Source organism: Manacus candei, unplaced genomic scaffold (genome assembly GCF_025592945.1).
Source record: "Manacus candei isolate 608988 ecotype Guabito, Panama unplaced genomic scaffold, ASM2559294v1 h1tg000042l, whole genome shotgun sequence".
Taxonomy (NCBI): domain Eukaryota; kingdom Metazoa; phylum Chordata; class Aves; order Passeriformes; family Pipridae; genus Manacus; species Manacus candei.
This window is the reverse complement of record NW_026138090.1, coordinates 6,892,158-6,907,435: the sequence shown is the minus strand read 5'-3', so window position 1 is coordinate 6,907,435 and position 15,278 is coordinate 6,892,158. Positions and strand designations below refer to the sequence as shown.

The 15,278-nt window shown below is 36.3% G+C and overlaps 1 protein-coding gene across 7 annotated transcripts in view; it reads right to left on the bottom strand.

The window, feature by feature from the left end:
• Positions 1 to 15,278, bottom strand: part of PCLO (piccolo presynaptic cytomatrix protein) — a 351,079-nt gene that overhangs the window by 38,641 nt on the left and 297,160 nt on the right. The gene's annotated exons all lie outside the window — the stretch shown is intronic.

Below are 15,278 nucleotides of genomic sequence, written 5' to 3'. Positions count from 1 at the left end.
GTGAGATTCAATAATTTACATATGTGCATAAGTATGTATATATACATTCACACATCTGTATGCATACATGTGCATTTACCCAAATGTAAGCATATACATCATTGAAGCAGACCTAATCCTAGGAATCTACATCTATTAAACCTACCTCATCTCAGCACAAAGTATTTGCTTGTTGAACTAATCAGCACTAAATTCTTGGGTTCAGATTTAAGTTTATGAAGTTATAGCTATCTAAATTAATTTCGAATTGCTGACTCCACTTTTTCTCCTAACATAGTATTACACAAATTTTCCACTTTAAATGATTTATAGATCCTACCTTCCATTTTACAATCTAACTGCAATTAAAAAAACCCAACCAAACAACGAAAAAACCCTTAAAATTAACATCAGTAGAGAAACCAACTAGGCGAGAAAAAAAATAGATGGTTTGGATATTTCTCTGAAGACAAGACAGGAGATCTGAATTCCAACAAGTTTGCATTGCAAAAGATTCCTTACATTTGTAAAAGCAACTTTCTGAAATACAAGTTCTGCTTATTTAAAATAAATACAATACAATGAATCAGTCCAGTGAATACCTGGGGAGTTAAAGATCATAGGTAAAGTAGGACAAAAATGTTGCTATTCTAAATAATAGAGTAAAAGCTGCTGAGTCTGAGCTCAGGGTTGCTCAGAGGACAGACTTCCCACCTTCAGGGATCATTAGCAGAACTTTAGTTGCTCAGTCAGCTGAATGCTTCAAAAGTAATTTTTCTGCATTCTCCAGTACTGCTCCTGTATTTTTCACAGTACTTGAAATTTTCTCATTGTGTGATCCCTCTTCTCTCACACCAATCTTACGCTGCTGAAATTTCAGTGACTTTCATGGAGCACATCCTGATCTAAACTGTTACACAACATTAATCTGGCCCACTACATCTATTCGGCTGTGCCTGTCATCTATGTGTGTCATGGCCTTGTATAAATCTTCTATAATTCATATAGTAGTGAAGTGATTTTTCCTGTACAATGCAATGAAATATATTAATTTATTTCAAAATTTATTGCAGAACTCAATGGACACTATGGGAGAATTCTAAATTCCAATGGAAAAACTCCCTTTAACTCACTGGAGGCAGTCTCTCCTGTCACAAGCATCACTGGAATTCCAAAAGCTTTATGAAATAATAATTCAATTAATTCAATTCATGCAGTGAGTAAAAAATATATATGTCTATATAAATATATAAATCCAATAATCCTGATAGCCTGCAACATAACTCAAAAATATTGCTTACATTAAGAGCTTTAAATATATGTTTTGACATGAATAAAAAAAGCCCCACTAGACAGCACCTCCCTATAGATAGACTCAGCTAATATGAAAAAAGCAATCTAGTAAGAGAAAAAAATATGGGGAAAAGATTAAATGGGAATATTGTGGGACCTTTTTGTGTGTCTTTATTTCCTCCTTGAAAGAACATGATAGTCTTTTTACCAGAGACTTTCCCTCAGTGCAGTGTGGTAGAAAGAGATGAAATGTTCATCAGTGTTCATCTTTTTTTCTTATTTGATTCTTGTGGAATAGGGCAGCTGATGCATTTATCTCCTTTATTTTGTGCAACTCAGGCACAAAGGGGTTTTCTCACCAAACTGATCACAGGATGACAGTATGAAAAACAAAGGTATGTATATTTTAAGTTTAAGTCTTAAATTTTGTATATATAGCAATTATAAATGTCAGTAGAAAACTGAATTTTCAAGATATTTAAGCTTTTACTTAGGTAATTTCTTTATTATATATTACTGTGTCTACACAGCACTAATCTGGTACAACAGGAACAAATCAGTATATCAAAGCAATTGGCTCTGAGGCACCCATATCTATATCGTATAAACTTAAGAGCATGTGCTTGAAATTGAAATTATTATGGTCTGTGATACAAATGTTCCTTTTCTGCATGTGGTCCAGTTGTCTCCAGAGGACCCATCATTGGCTACAACATATTAAAAACAGGAGCCTGCTTTCTGCTCGACTTGAACAGTTTCCCACTTAATTTCCCTCAAAGGTGGATACACCAGCTTGAGGAGGATTGGGTAGTGACACTTCAGTCAAACTTGACATCCATAAGTCCATGGGTCCTGATGGAATGCACCCATGAGTGCCGAGGGAATCGGTAGACTTAATTGTTAGACCACTGTCCATCATCTTTGAAAGGTCACGGCCGTCAAGAGAGATGCCTGAGGACTGGAAGAAAGGAAATGTCATCTTAGTCTTCAAAAAGGGCAAGAAGAAGGACCCAGGAAACTACAGGCCAGTCAGACTCAACTCCATTCCTGGAAAGGTGATGGAATGGTTTATCATGGAGACCATCACTAGCCATGTGGAAAACAAAAAGGTCATCAGGATTAGATAGCGTGGATTCACCAAAGGGAAATCATGTTTGACCTGATTGCCTTTTATGATGAGATAACTGTCTGGATAGGTGAGGGAGAGCACTGGGTGTTGTTTACTTGGACTTCAGCAAGGCTTGTGATGCTTTGCCCATGATAACCTCACCAGCAAGTGTGAGCTGGACAAGTGGACAATGAGGTGGATGAAGAACTAGCTGTACAGAAGAGCTCGGGGGGGTTTGATCAGGGGCACAGAGTCTAGTTGGAGACCTGTAACTAGTGATGTCCCACAAAGGTTGATGATGTGTCCAATCTTGTTTATCTTATTCATCCATGACTTGGATGATGGGGTGGATACTTCCTCAGCAAGTTTGACGACAACAGAAAGCTGAGAGAAGTAGCTGATGAACTAGAGTTCTGTGCAGCCCTTCAGAAGGACCTGGAGAGGTTGGAGAGGTGGGCAGAGAAGAACTGTCTAAAATTCAACACAGGTATATGCAGGCTCTTGATCCTGGAAGAGAATAATCCCATGCAGGTTGGGGGTTGACCTGCTGGAAAGCAGCTCTGCAGAAAAGTGCCTGAGGGTCCTGGGGGACAACAAGCTCTCCATGAACTGTCCATGTGTTGTCGTGCCAAGAAGGCCAATGCTATCCCTGGGGTGCATTGGGAAGAGCATTGCCAGTAGGTTAAGGGAGGTGATCCGGCCCCTCTACTCAGCCCTAGTGAGGCTGCTGTGGAGTGCTGTGTCCAGTCCTGGTCTCCTCAGTACAAGAGAGACATGGACTTCCTGGACCAGGACCAGCAGAGGCTACAGAGGTGATGAAGGGCCTGGAGCATCTCTCTTAGTAGGAAAGGCTGAGAGAATTGAGCCTATTCAGCCTTGAGAAGAGACGACTGAGAGGGGACTTAGGCAATGTCTGATCTCTCTTTTTGGTTTACTCTATGATCATAGTAGAAATAATATTCCTAAGAAAGAACTTTCTGCTCAAAATTATAGCAGAAATCAGAATAATTATTACTTTTGGTAAATGTTTTAAATATACATCCACATATTCAGTTGATCCTGGAGAGCGGCAGGGAAGAAAGGATGTGTTTGTGGTTTGTGTATGCGTGTGTATGTGTGTGTCCTTTCTCCCAGGATTTGCATCACTTCCTATTATATCCATTTTTCAAGCTGTCTTCAATTTAGCATCTTTAGCCAGTGGCAGAAAATTGTACTTGAAAAAAATTACTCAGCTTTGTTCAACAAGAAAGCTGCAATATTTAATTTTGGAATTTGACTCAGAACAAGTAATCTGAGGGCAGTAGATGCTGCCAATAAAGAGGGAATTGATTTGTCATATTATATTTAATGCAGCTTTGATTTCAGAGTGTTTTTTCCCTTATAATGTGAGAAGTCTCACCCCTAAAATGATGCAGAAGTTATGGCCTCTATATCCTTCCTCCTTCTTTATAATCTGTACTTGCATAAAACAAGGTAGATTCAACAAGACAATTCCAAGAGACTGGGAAAAAAACCAGTGTACAATGACACATTAGTTACTGGGTTTTGTCCAGAGAATGAGAAATGTTAGGAAGACTGGCTTAGTCTCACTCATGTTGGTGCTTTTCTGGTTTCAGTATGCTTTTGCACTGTCTCCACTGCTGAAGACAAATTGTAAAAATCATTCTCGTGTTGCAGGATTTTCACAAGTACCTCCAAATGTCATTTTCTGAAGGTAAGCTGAGACTCTTTCATGTGTCATTTTCTTTGTATAATTTTGTAAATCTGCAGTAGCTCCTTTAGTCAATGGAACAACACCTGGGTAAGGTGTGTTTGATAGGAGAGGGAAAGAGCAGCTCCTAGGCTTTGCTTCTCAGATTCTGTTTCTCTTTCACTGTGAAAGCTCTTTTTGTGCCTAAAATGTTCACCAACAAGAAAAAAAATTCTCATGTTAGTTTTCTTTCCTTCTCCTTCTAACACCATTCAGTTTCCTTTCTTTGGAAGGGGAAGCTTTCATGTACAAATTTATCATGGGCTTAAAAAACCTATCATTATACTGTGTAGTTTCTGAATTGTAACAAGCTGTATTACAATTTTACAGGAATTTAGATAGCTTTGCTTTATGGACCTGTTTGAAATTTAGATAATCTTGCTTTATGGATCTGTTTGAAAAGGATACACTGAGTAGGAAGGAAAATACTCAGACACAGAGTAGGCTTCACTTTTTCATGCATAAAAATAGCACAGAAAATATATATCTATAAAGTCAGAGACTTTGCATACTGCTTTAAAATATAAACAAAACACCAAACAGACTAAAAACCAATATATAAATAATATCTTAAGATGTCTTTGCTTGTTACTCTCTCAAATGTCCAGAGACAAGATGGAAAGACTCCTTTTTCTCTCCTTTGCTTGCCAGGAAATAAAGAACTCAGATAGTCACACCAGTCGGAAGGGCATAGTTTATACAAAAGGCAAATAATTGCATTCAGATCAATGAGAATGCAATTTCTTCAAGAAATTAGCAGAATATTCCATGAATATGAATATGTTTCTAAGCTGAGCACTCAGCCAGACACAGGCAACCAGGATGCTGGTGAATAAATGTTGTAGATATTAGATGAGCAGCAGGAAGAAACAGTAAGAATCCATATCATACTCAGCAGGCATTGATGCAAACTACTTATGGGACTTTTTCTAGTAAATCACACAAACTAACTAATCTTCATAGGCAATATGTTATCAGGTTTCTGAAAAATACATGGACTTCTAGTTACAGAAGGCAGATGTATATATCAGATGTTTGACCCAGCTGGTCTCCAGAAGCTTTGTGCATTTTCCAAGGCATGTAAATCCAGTCACGTTAAGTTATTATCACATCACAAGTCAGAATGCAAAGCCAATGTGGCAGACAAAAAAATCTAAAGAAATATTAAAAAATAAAATATGACAGAAAGAAAGCATACCAAAGGATGTTTCAGAAAATTAAGAGATCGGCAATGGATGGCAATAACACACAAGCAAACCTGGGGCCATTTGGTAGGACTAATCCTATCTGAGATCCTCCACCTAAATTTTATATAAGGAATAAATGCTGTAAATTTTCATTATAATCTTTAGGTTCTTAACAGATAGCAGAAAAAGACTGGCACTCCAGGTAGCTGACAGTGAAGGAAAACCTGAGTACTGTCTTGGCGTAGGAGGAATTGGTTTTATGCCTATTTACATGTGGATCTGGAGTCATTTAAGATGTGTTAGTGAAATTGAAGTATCTGATCTGGAATGGTAGATGGGAAAAAGAATCTGTGGGATACCCATGAGTTTCTGGAACAGCAACTGGATTGAGGTAGAAAAATAGAGTACTTAAAACAACAGGATACACCTATGTTTAAAGACCCCAAATCCTTTTGCAGATAAGGATAAATTAACTGCATCATCTTCTACTCACACAGCACATCACTTTCTGCCACTAGATTTGTTTAATCTTCTGTCCATTTTATTCCCTCCCAGTTATAGCCTGGTAATGTCAGAATAAATAATACACAGAAGGGAAGAGAACATATAATAGCCTTAAGTAATTACAAATGTCTACACTGGGCAAACTGTTAGGAATTCTTTATGAGAAAAACACAGACTGAATTTTTCCCTTAACAGGTAAAATATTACTCACATACTGCTGCAGTGAATAACATATTTTGTTACAGTTGCAAGCCTGTAAAACTACTCTCATAGGATGAAATAATGAACATGGAGCATAATGGAAAACATTAATCTGAACATAAAGTAGGTACAAAACACAAGGTTCTAAGTATAGATATGAAAACAGACTCTCTACTACGAGACTTGGATGTATCTAGGCATTTTCATCATAGGAAAGACTTATATTCATTCTAATGCACTGATTTCCAAAAGCTTCTGTTTGGAAACACAATTTACAGTCCAATAAATTTGAGCAGTTTTACGTGCTAAATTAAAGATCAGCTGATGTTTAATTTTAGCTTGCCATGTGATCCCACCTGGAAATGCTCTAGATTCATCTGCATGTAAACAGCATTCCAAGATAACTGTTTGAATATGAGCTTAAAGAAAAGAGATTATATGGGAACATATAAGAGCAAATAAAAACTGCCCATCAATATAGTTTAAGTTCTAAGTAAGTTAGTTATAAATTATCATTAAAAAAGAAAGAAAATTAAGAAACAAGACATTAAGGAGCTACAAAGGACTGTTAAGTATAGAAAAAGGTTATGACATTCTTGAGGGTTTTTTGACATTTCAAATATATACATAAAAAGTGGAGCTCTATTACAGAACTGTTTGATAGGAATGGCTGTGTTATCATTTGTAGGCAAGCTTAGGATAATCTACTTATAAGAAGTGCTTGATAAAATAATACTACGTTTGTGAAGGGAAGATCTTGGCTTTTGTATTCTTATTTCTGTCCTTGAGTACTAATTTCAGTAAGAAACTAGACTAGAACTTAGGAAAATATATTCCTATTAAGGATAATCAAGCACTAGAACAGACTAATGAAGCTTTAAAGTCTATATCACCACTAGGAATTTTTTGGTGCAAGTTAACAAAAGCCTTTTAGGAACAATATTGTCCTGTGAATCATTAGCATGGCCCCTTGAAGGCCCCTTAACGCCATTCCTACTACAGAATAGCTTATATATATTTGAGTACTGAACATTATTGACTTGAAAACAGATCTATTTTACTTACTTTATTTTTCCTTGGAGTATGCCCACAATTCCAGGTCCTAATCCCACTGCTAAATGGAGGAGATCACTTGAAGTATCCAGGAAGCTGTCATTTAAAAACCCTACTCGGTACCTCCTAGTTTCATTTTCATCACAGGGAGGAAATCATTTAGGATTTAGCAATTCACCTTCTATCATATTAATGCGTCAACCTGACTTTTACCGATCCTAAATGAACATTGATCATGAAAAGTCACTCTATTTCAAGGTGATTATAAATTACTCACTAGGTGAAGCAGCCTTTCTTCAGACTTACACCAGACATGGCTCAGGTTCAGTTAATCACACATTCCAGCATCTTCACCTTCACTCCAGTTTTGGTGGGGGGATCCCTCTGTTTGTTTTCCAGTGTTGATGGTCTTCATTATTAACTGGTATTTATACTAAATGTGCCAGTTAGTATTAAATCAGACTTCCCTCATAACCACATCTTTTTAAAAGACACAGATTACATAATTCTACCAAAACTCTTTCTTTTCTTCCCTAGAAATGAAACCATGTGGCTTTGCCAGATTTTTGATGGAATTACCAGCATGTCAATTCCCAGTCCAAACACACTTAGCCAATTATATTTCCAAGAAGCCACCAGAAGAAACCTCCTGAAAGTCCCAAGCAGCTTTATGTTAGTGGAAATGCATTCAAGAGCAAGGTCAGTAAAAATTAACAAAAACATTAGGCAAACAAATTGTCTTTCCAAGTTGTTATTGAAGTATCATTTCAATATTTTGGTTTCAAGATGAAATACATGTGCTTTTCAGCTTTTTCCTTGTTTTGTTCTTCTTAATATTTTTTGATTTTCAAGAAATCCCATGGGAAAAGTGAAATTTTTTAAATGGAAGCTTAAAAAAAAAAATTTTTTTTTAGAATTTTCTTGACACATAATTTAAGGGCTAATAGCCTTTTAGTCACACTTCATACAACAGTGGCAGAAGCTCTTGGCTAGTCACTAGTTAATCACAGTCAGTCTCCCTGGATTATTTACTTTGCTTTTGATGACACTTTATAGTGACAATTCAGGAACAGGCTGATTTGTAACAACGTAAATCAATGTTGTTTGTGATACAAGTTTGCGATACAAGAACACAGAATATTAGCTTGTCCTTTTTTCCTTTTATGTTTCTATCTCTGGATGCAGTCTTTATTCTTATTTAAATTCCTTCTGCTTCTTTTTAGGAAAAGCAGTTGGATTATACCAGCAAATACCTCAGGAAGGCAGAACTAATTGCTTCGATTATTACTGGAGAGCCAGGTGGGAAATGAGAGTGTGAGGCCAATCAGGGATAGATAAAAAATACTTCTCAAAGTTTAGAGAGTAAGCTGATAATACTTAGGTTTATAATGCTGCTGTTTATCTTGACTCATTTCTTTAAGGAGTGGTATTTAGGCATTAGTAGTAAGGCTGTTTCTAGCTTAAGGGAGCACGTATAAAATATAGACAGCTTTCTGAAAAACAACAGAGGATAAGGACTACTGACAGTGCACAGGCCTGATTCATTGCTTAAGGATCCCTTGTGACAGGAAGTATATCTGTTCAATTCTAAAAAATTGAAATTCCCACTCCTAAAAATAACGGAGGTACAGTATGAGGGGATCAACAGCCTAACTGCAAGTGCTCTCAGTACTTATTTTCTACTCCCTTATGTCTTTTTTTTTTCTTTGGTATTGTGGAAGTTGCTCATGTGAGAAATTACCTTTGCTGGTATTTTCTGCTTTAAATTTTGATGGCATTGATTAAACTTGTGTTGCCAAGGGTAGAGATGGCAGACCCTTAGTAGAAGGTAATAGCAGAAAACAAGGTTGTGATTTCATATTAAAGACAGTTTAAACAATGTCAGGTTGAATTTTAGCCTTTTTATTTGTAGGGATAGTAGAGAGTTTTGGCAAATACTCTGATTCTTTCAATTGGACTTCTTCCTGGGAAAGGATCACATTTTATTCAGTAATATTCTATTTCACAAACTGTCCTCTTCTACATGTAAATCAGAATCTCAATAAGACTATAAAAGTAAATATTGCAGCCACTAAAAATGGTTTTTAAAAAAGACATCACCAGGTTTATATTGCTCTTTAGGAAAGACATTGAGAGTGTGCAGCAATTTCTTTTGCTATGTACTAGGAGACATGAACTCAAAACCAAAAAATGCAATTCAACCACTGTTCCAGTCAGTGTTGGTAGCATTTCAGATTGGCTGGATTACTCTTTAAATCCATGGATCAATATCCATTACAGTCAACTCAACAGTCTCATACTTGGTCAGTTCAAGACTCTATTGATTCAAGAAAAATACTTGAAAGTCCAGACTTTTTCCAGGTTCTCTTCCATTTTAGTATATGTTAGGATTAAATGTGCAAGACTCCTGAGTTATTTGAATTATCGCCAAGAGAGTAAACAGTAAAGGTAATATTTGACCTGTGTGCATGAACTGAATAGATGGTGCTCCTTGTGTTTTTGAGATACCAGTCTGAAAAGGCCTTGGAAGGAACTGGATCAAGCCCTGGTGCAGAGACAAGGAACTATTCCAAAATTCCCCACCAGTGAAAGTGACTGGTTCTGACCTGGTAATTTACTGGTGATCTATATGCTGTTAGTCAGATTGTTATGAGCCAGGAATTATAGGAGATAGGAATTTTCAGTTCAGTTTAACTAAATTTAAGAAAAATAAATACTTGCTAGTGTAAAATAAATACATGCTAGTGTGTGATTTGTGGGTAAATTGGAGGCTAGTCTTGCTGGTAAACTCAAGCATGTGGATTCACAGTTCCTTTTTCTATTCAGTCAATTCCTGACGTAAACATAGAAATGAACAGTTGTATGATATGTAATGATACTTGCATTCTTTTTTTTTAATAGCAGTTCTCAGACTCTTGCTACACAATACTATACATGTGACATTCTGATGTTGCTTCAGGAACTGAATCTCAATCCCAAGGTAAGAAATGAAAAAGAAAGTGGAATTTTCATGGCACAGAGCTACTGACTATCTGTTCAAGACAAAACACTGGGTGGTGAGTGAAATGTGGATGCCTGAATCTCCTAATCAAAGGTACAGAAGAAACAAGTGTTGAAGGAGAAAAACATTTCTACTATAACTGTAAAACACCTTTGCCTGAATAGGCAACTGTTCCCAGAACACTGACACAGCACAGGCATATTTGCAGTTTGTGTGTTGAACCCTTCAATAATCACTGTCAGATAATTATTTATCACATCACAGAGTCATAGAATGGTTTCAGTTGAAAGGGCTCTTTAAGAATCATCTAGTTCCAACCCCACTCTATGGTCAAGGACACCTTCCACTAGACCAGGTTGCTCAAATCCCATCCAGCCTGGAGCTGGAACACTTCCAGGTGTAGGGCATCCATAACTTCTCTGGGAAACATGTTCCAGTGCCTCACCATCCTTGTTATAAAACATTTCTTTCTTACAGCCAATCTAAATCTAATATCTTCCAGTTTAAAACCAGTGTCCCTTTTCCTGTGACAAAAGGCCCTGGTAAACAGTTTTTGCCTCTTTATAAACCCCCTTTATATACTGGAAGGCCACAACAAGGTGTCCCCAGAGTCTTCTCTTCTTCAGGCTGGACAACCCCACCTCCCTCAGTCTGTCTCCATAGGAGAAGTGTTCCACTCCTCTGATCATTTCTGTGCTCCTCCTCTGGACCCAGTCCAACAGGTTCATGTTTTTCTTATACTGAGGACCCCCAGGCTGGAAGCAGCACTCCAGGTAGGGTCTCACAAGAACAGAGAAGAGGGGCAGAATGACACACCCCCCCCCCTTGACTTGCTGGCCATTCTTCTTGTGATGGAGCCCAGGATATGCTTGGCTTTTGGGCTGCAAACACACATCACTGGCTCATGTCTAATTTACCATCCACCTAAGTCCTTCTCTGCAAAGGTGTTCTCAGTTAACTCACCACGCATCTTTCAGTATTGCTAACAAATACAAGCTTTGTCTAAACTCCCCCCCACTTTATTTACTTTGCAGGTTGTGTTTTATTCTACTACTGAGTTTTCTGGAAAAAGTTATATGCCATAATTTTTTTGATTACTAACCGAAAAAAACAACAAAGGCAGTTGGTTTAATCATTAACAGAGAATTTCCTTCATATCAAAGGAAATTAGGGGTTCATTTGCAATACCTATATCATTTAGAATCATCATATAATCCATGAGAAGATTTAGATATTAGCAGGGGCAAATTATAGCACATAAAACTAGGTGCTGATACACTTTGTAACACTGACCTAAAGTGGTGGCACTTTACTCCCCACTAAAAGTGAGGATGTAATCCTAAAATGCGATTCTGCCAGACTCCAGAGAAACACCAGAAACCATTGCTGCCTGTAACAGGCTGCTATCAGGATTATAATTTATGTTTGTCTATTATACAGCAAGGGAGACTTTTGTTCTGTGTCCAAGGGCAGATAAGGTGGTGAGAACCTCCGAGATGGAGATCCTCCAGCATGACCCTCTCGGGACTTCTGGGAATTTCACTAATTTGGGCATCAAACCACCAAAAAATCTACTTAATTCCATAAATTAATATAAATCCCTCTTGTCTAAATGCAGAATATCCAACTTAGAGTCTCTTTATCACATTTTTTTTGCATTTTCTTTCATAAATTACACCGCTTCTCCACTAAATATCAAAGAACTCATTTTAAACATCTAAAACAAATGACTGGATGTTTTATAGTACAGTTTCCCTTATGCACCTTTGTGGGAGAAAGTGTCTATAAATGTAATGTTCACTTAATTTCTAATTGTTTTTATGTTTAAAACCAGTTTAAGTGAAAAATGCTTGTGAGGGAAAACCAGCTAAATATGTCTTTCTGATATTCATGTTAGATGGCCTAAAATGAAGTTGTGCTTCAAAGAAGTTACCTTCTGACAGATAAAAAGATATAAATTAATTTGATTATGAAAGAAGGAAAGTCTCAGATAATCCTGAAGTTATATAAATTTAATATATAACCTAATCTATGTCCTACATTTTTCCCAGTCTCAGCATTTTCGCCATTGCTTCTGCAAGGTCAGTAAAATTCACCTTAATATTAATATACAAAGTAATTTAATTCTAATGAAAGAAAAGTTTCTCATCTGCAGTAAACCCCCTCTTTTCAGTCTGGACAGCTCAGACATCAAAGTACAGACTTGTACATAGGCAAAAGCATTTAAAAATCTCAGTAGCTCTATCATGATTAGCCATTAATAATTTCCTTCATCTATCTTTTTTCTCCTCTTATAATTTTCTGACTGAAGGTCCAAAATTAGGAGCATCTTCATAAGGATGATACTTCTGATACTTCAACCTTTGGAGTTTAAAGAAATCAAAATGCTAATTTTTTAAGAAGCAGAGATAGAGCAAGTTGATTTAGGGAACATCTCAAGCCCTTAGTCTGTTCTCAGTCATACTAATGTAAGTCCTGTGGTTTAAACAGTGTTACTGTAGCCTAGCTAAAGAACAAGCAAAAGGAGGTTTTTTTCTGAGTTTTAGTTACTTTGAAGAATGTGGGGATGCTTAATTGTGCCTGTGCTGTCAGTTTGTTTCATGCCTTATTTTACTCAAGAGAGGTAATCCACATATTACTCCTGGGTACTCCTCTTCAAGAGAAAGTGTGATACAGCTTGCAAGACAATTTCCTCCAGGACCTATTCTGTACAGACTTGATGGGTGAAAATTTCATTAGGACTATTCAGAAAGCTATGAAGGAAAATTTAGAAGTCAAATGATTGCCAGTCACTTACAGGGGTCATGCACCTTTCCTCCAAAACATTATTAGAATGATTCCTAACATGTTTTATGATTTGTGTGGTATTTCAACTATTTTTCTCACAAATAAAGATTAGACTGCCTTAACTCTTAAATACAGAGATAAGTGATAATACTGTTAAAACTGAATTTCTTAGTTTGTAATCCAGGATGATGAACAACAAAGCTCAAAAATTGAAAAAAAATTGGGTATTTTTTAGCTTAGACTACTGTGAATAGATATAAAAATCACAGTACTGTAAAATTTGCCTGTTAAAGCATGAACACAGAGTATGTTTGAAGTTTTATGGTTTTTTGTTATTGTTGTGGTGGATTTTTTGTTTTGTTTTGTTTTTCTTTTAATCTGTAACTTAGACAAGTACAGAGCATGCAAAAAAAAAAGAAAAATCCTGAAAGAGTTCATTAAAGATGATAATGGTTCCTTCTAGAAGTTCAGCAAGGATGTGTGCATCTTTCAATATCAAACATATTCCTTCTGTTTGCCTGTGGAGATACATCTACTGAGGCTTAACTGGAACATTTTGAAATTTTCTGTTCAGGTTCAGTCATTTGTAGAGGGAGAGAGTTTCTTACAGAACTTTGTTTTATCACACTCAAAGGGTGTTGCTCAAAGGACCACTGGAAAGGTCAGAAAGTGAACCTCTGAGACACGACAGAACTCTGTAGAGAAGTTTTTGGTATTCAGCACATGGAGTGGACAGCATTTAAAAAAAAAAAAAAAAGGTAAAAACCTCCCCCTCTGTTGGAAGATGTGGGTGGGCAACCACTCTGTTCTTATATAAAGATTACAATTTTCTGACTGAAGAAATGAGGCCAAGCACAGAGGATGACAAAAGCACTGTGATTACTCATTCACTCAAAAACCCCCATGAAATACTTCTAGAAGAGTCTTTTCTTGAGATGAACTTCAGCGCTTACAATTCTAGAGGAACAATATTTTGCATGCATATAGAATCTTCAAAAGTAGAAGATCCAAAATGTCAATTACAATGCTATTCACACCTATATATGTCTCTTCTACTACAAATAATGGCATGTTGGGATTACCTAGTAAGGTCACACTTTTGAAATATGAGAATAATTTTCCCCATTTATTTTTTAATTATATAAATAGTTGGTAGGTGGAAAATACCGTCTGGGATCTATTGGTTGAGTAATGTCATAGGGCAGATAGACCAATCATGATCTACAACTGAATCGAGATATTAATCATGTGCTTTTAATTGTTAGTTTCAATCCTTACATGGATGCAATTGGGGTTTTTGTCTGTAACGTCTGCAATACTCCATAGCATGTCATAAGAAATCTTTAAACAAAGTATATTGCACTTTCTGAAACAAATACAGAAATTGGCTTGCATAACTCAATGAAGATCACAATACGTATAATAAGATTAACTGAAACTTAAGAAGATCAAGTATTTCATCTGCTCAGAGCATAATGCCCAGAGTAAGATAGCATGCAACAATGCATATCATAAAAATAACTAATACAGTGTCCAAGAACAAAACTCTGAATTATTTTTATATTATTAAGTAGTACAAAAATACAGAATATAACAAGATGATATGTTCAGAGAAACAAAGACTATCATATCAATACTCACAGTTTTTTATATTGACCATTTGGTTTTGTAAATAGTGTGTAAATGATACTGTTTTCCAATATTTACTTTTAACTATACTAATACATCTTAATAGCACAAAAACTACTCCAACAAAACATTAACACATTTCTCAAGTAGGCAAACAATTACAAAAGGAGCATATTTTTCCCTGGTGACTCCACTTATATACATGCCTAAATTTTGGTGTCATATCCAGTGAGATGAACCCAACCCCTGTTGCTACAGTTTTGATTCAGTTGTCTAGAAACCAGTTCTCATTGTCATGGTCCTACCTCGCTTTGCCTCCAGCTACTGGTCCTAAAGATCCTGTAAGTCCCCTGCCATTTTTGTCAGGCCTATGTGAATGACTTGGATGACTAAAACATTTAAAGTAGCAGCAGATCCGTATGTTTAAGCAAATAAATTTATTCTGCCCCATTTTAAAGAGACTAACCCACAGGCTACTTTTTACAGAAGTTATGCACTAAGAGTATTTGAAAATGTAAAAAAATATTTTCAGTATTAAAAGCTTTTAAATATAACACTAAATCATTATTTGCAAATGAAAGTACAAATGTCAGCTATGGGAGCTCTCTACAAATTAATGAAAAATGGGGATAAACATTTGCTTCCAATTAATTGCAGAGCTCCTCTGGTCCATAACACAGATAACTGAACTACAGAAAAGGTATAATTTGATCTCTAAGATTTTTCATTCATCCATGAAAAGAATACCACAATAATTTTGCAATACTGAAGTAATATTCAGTTAAT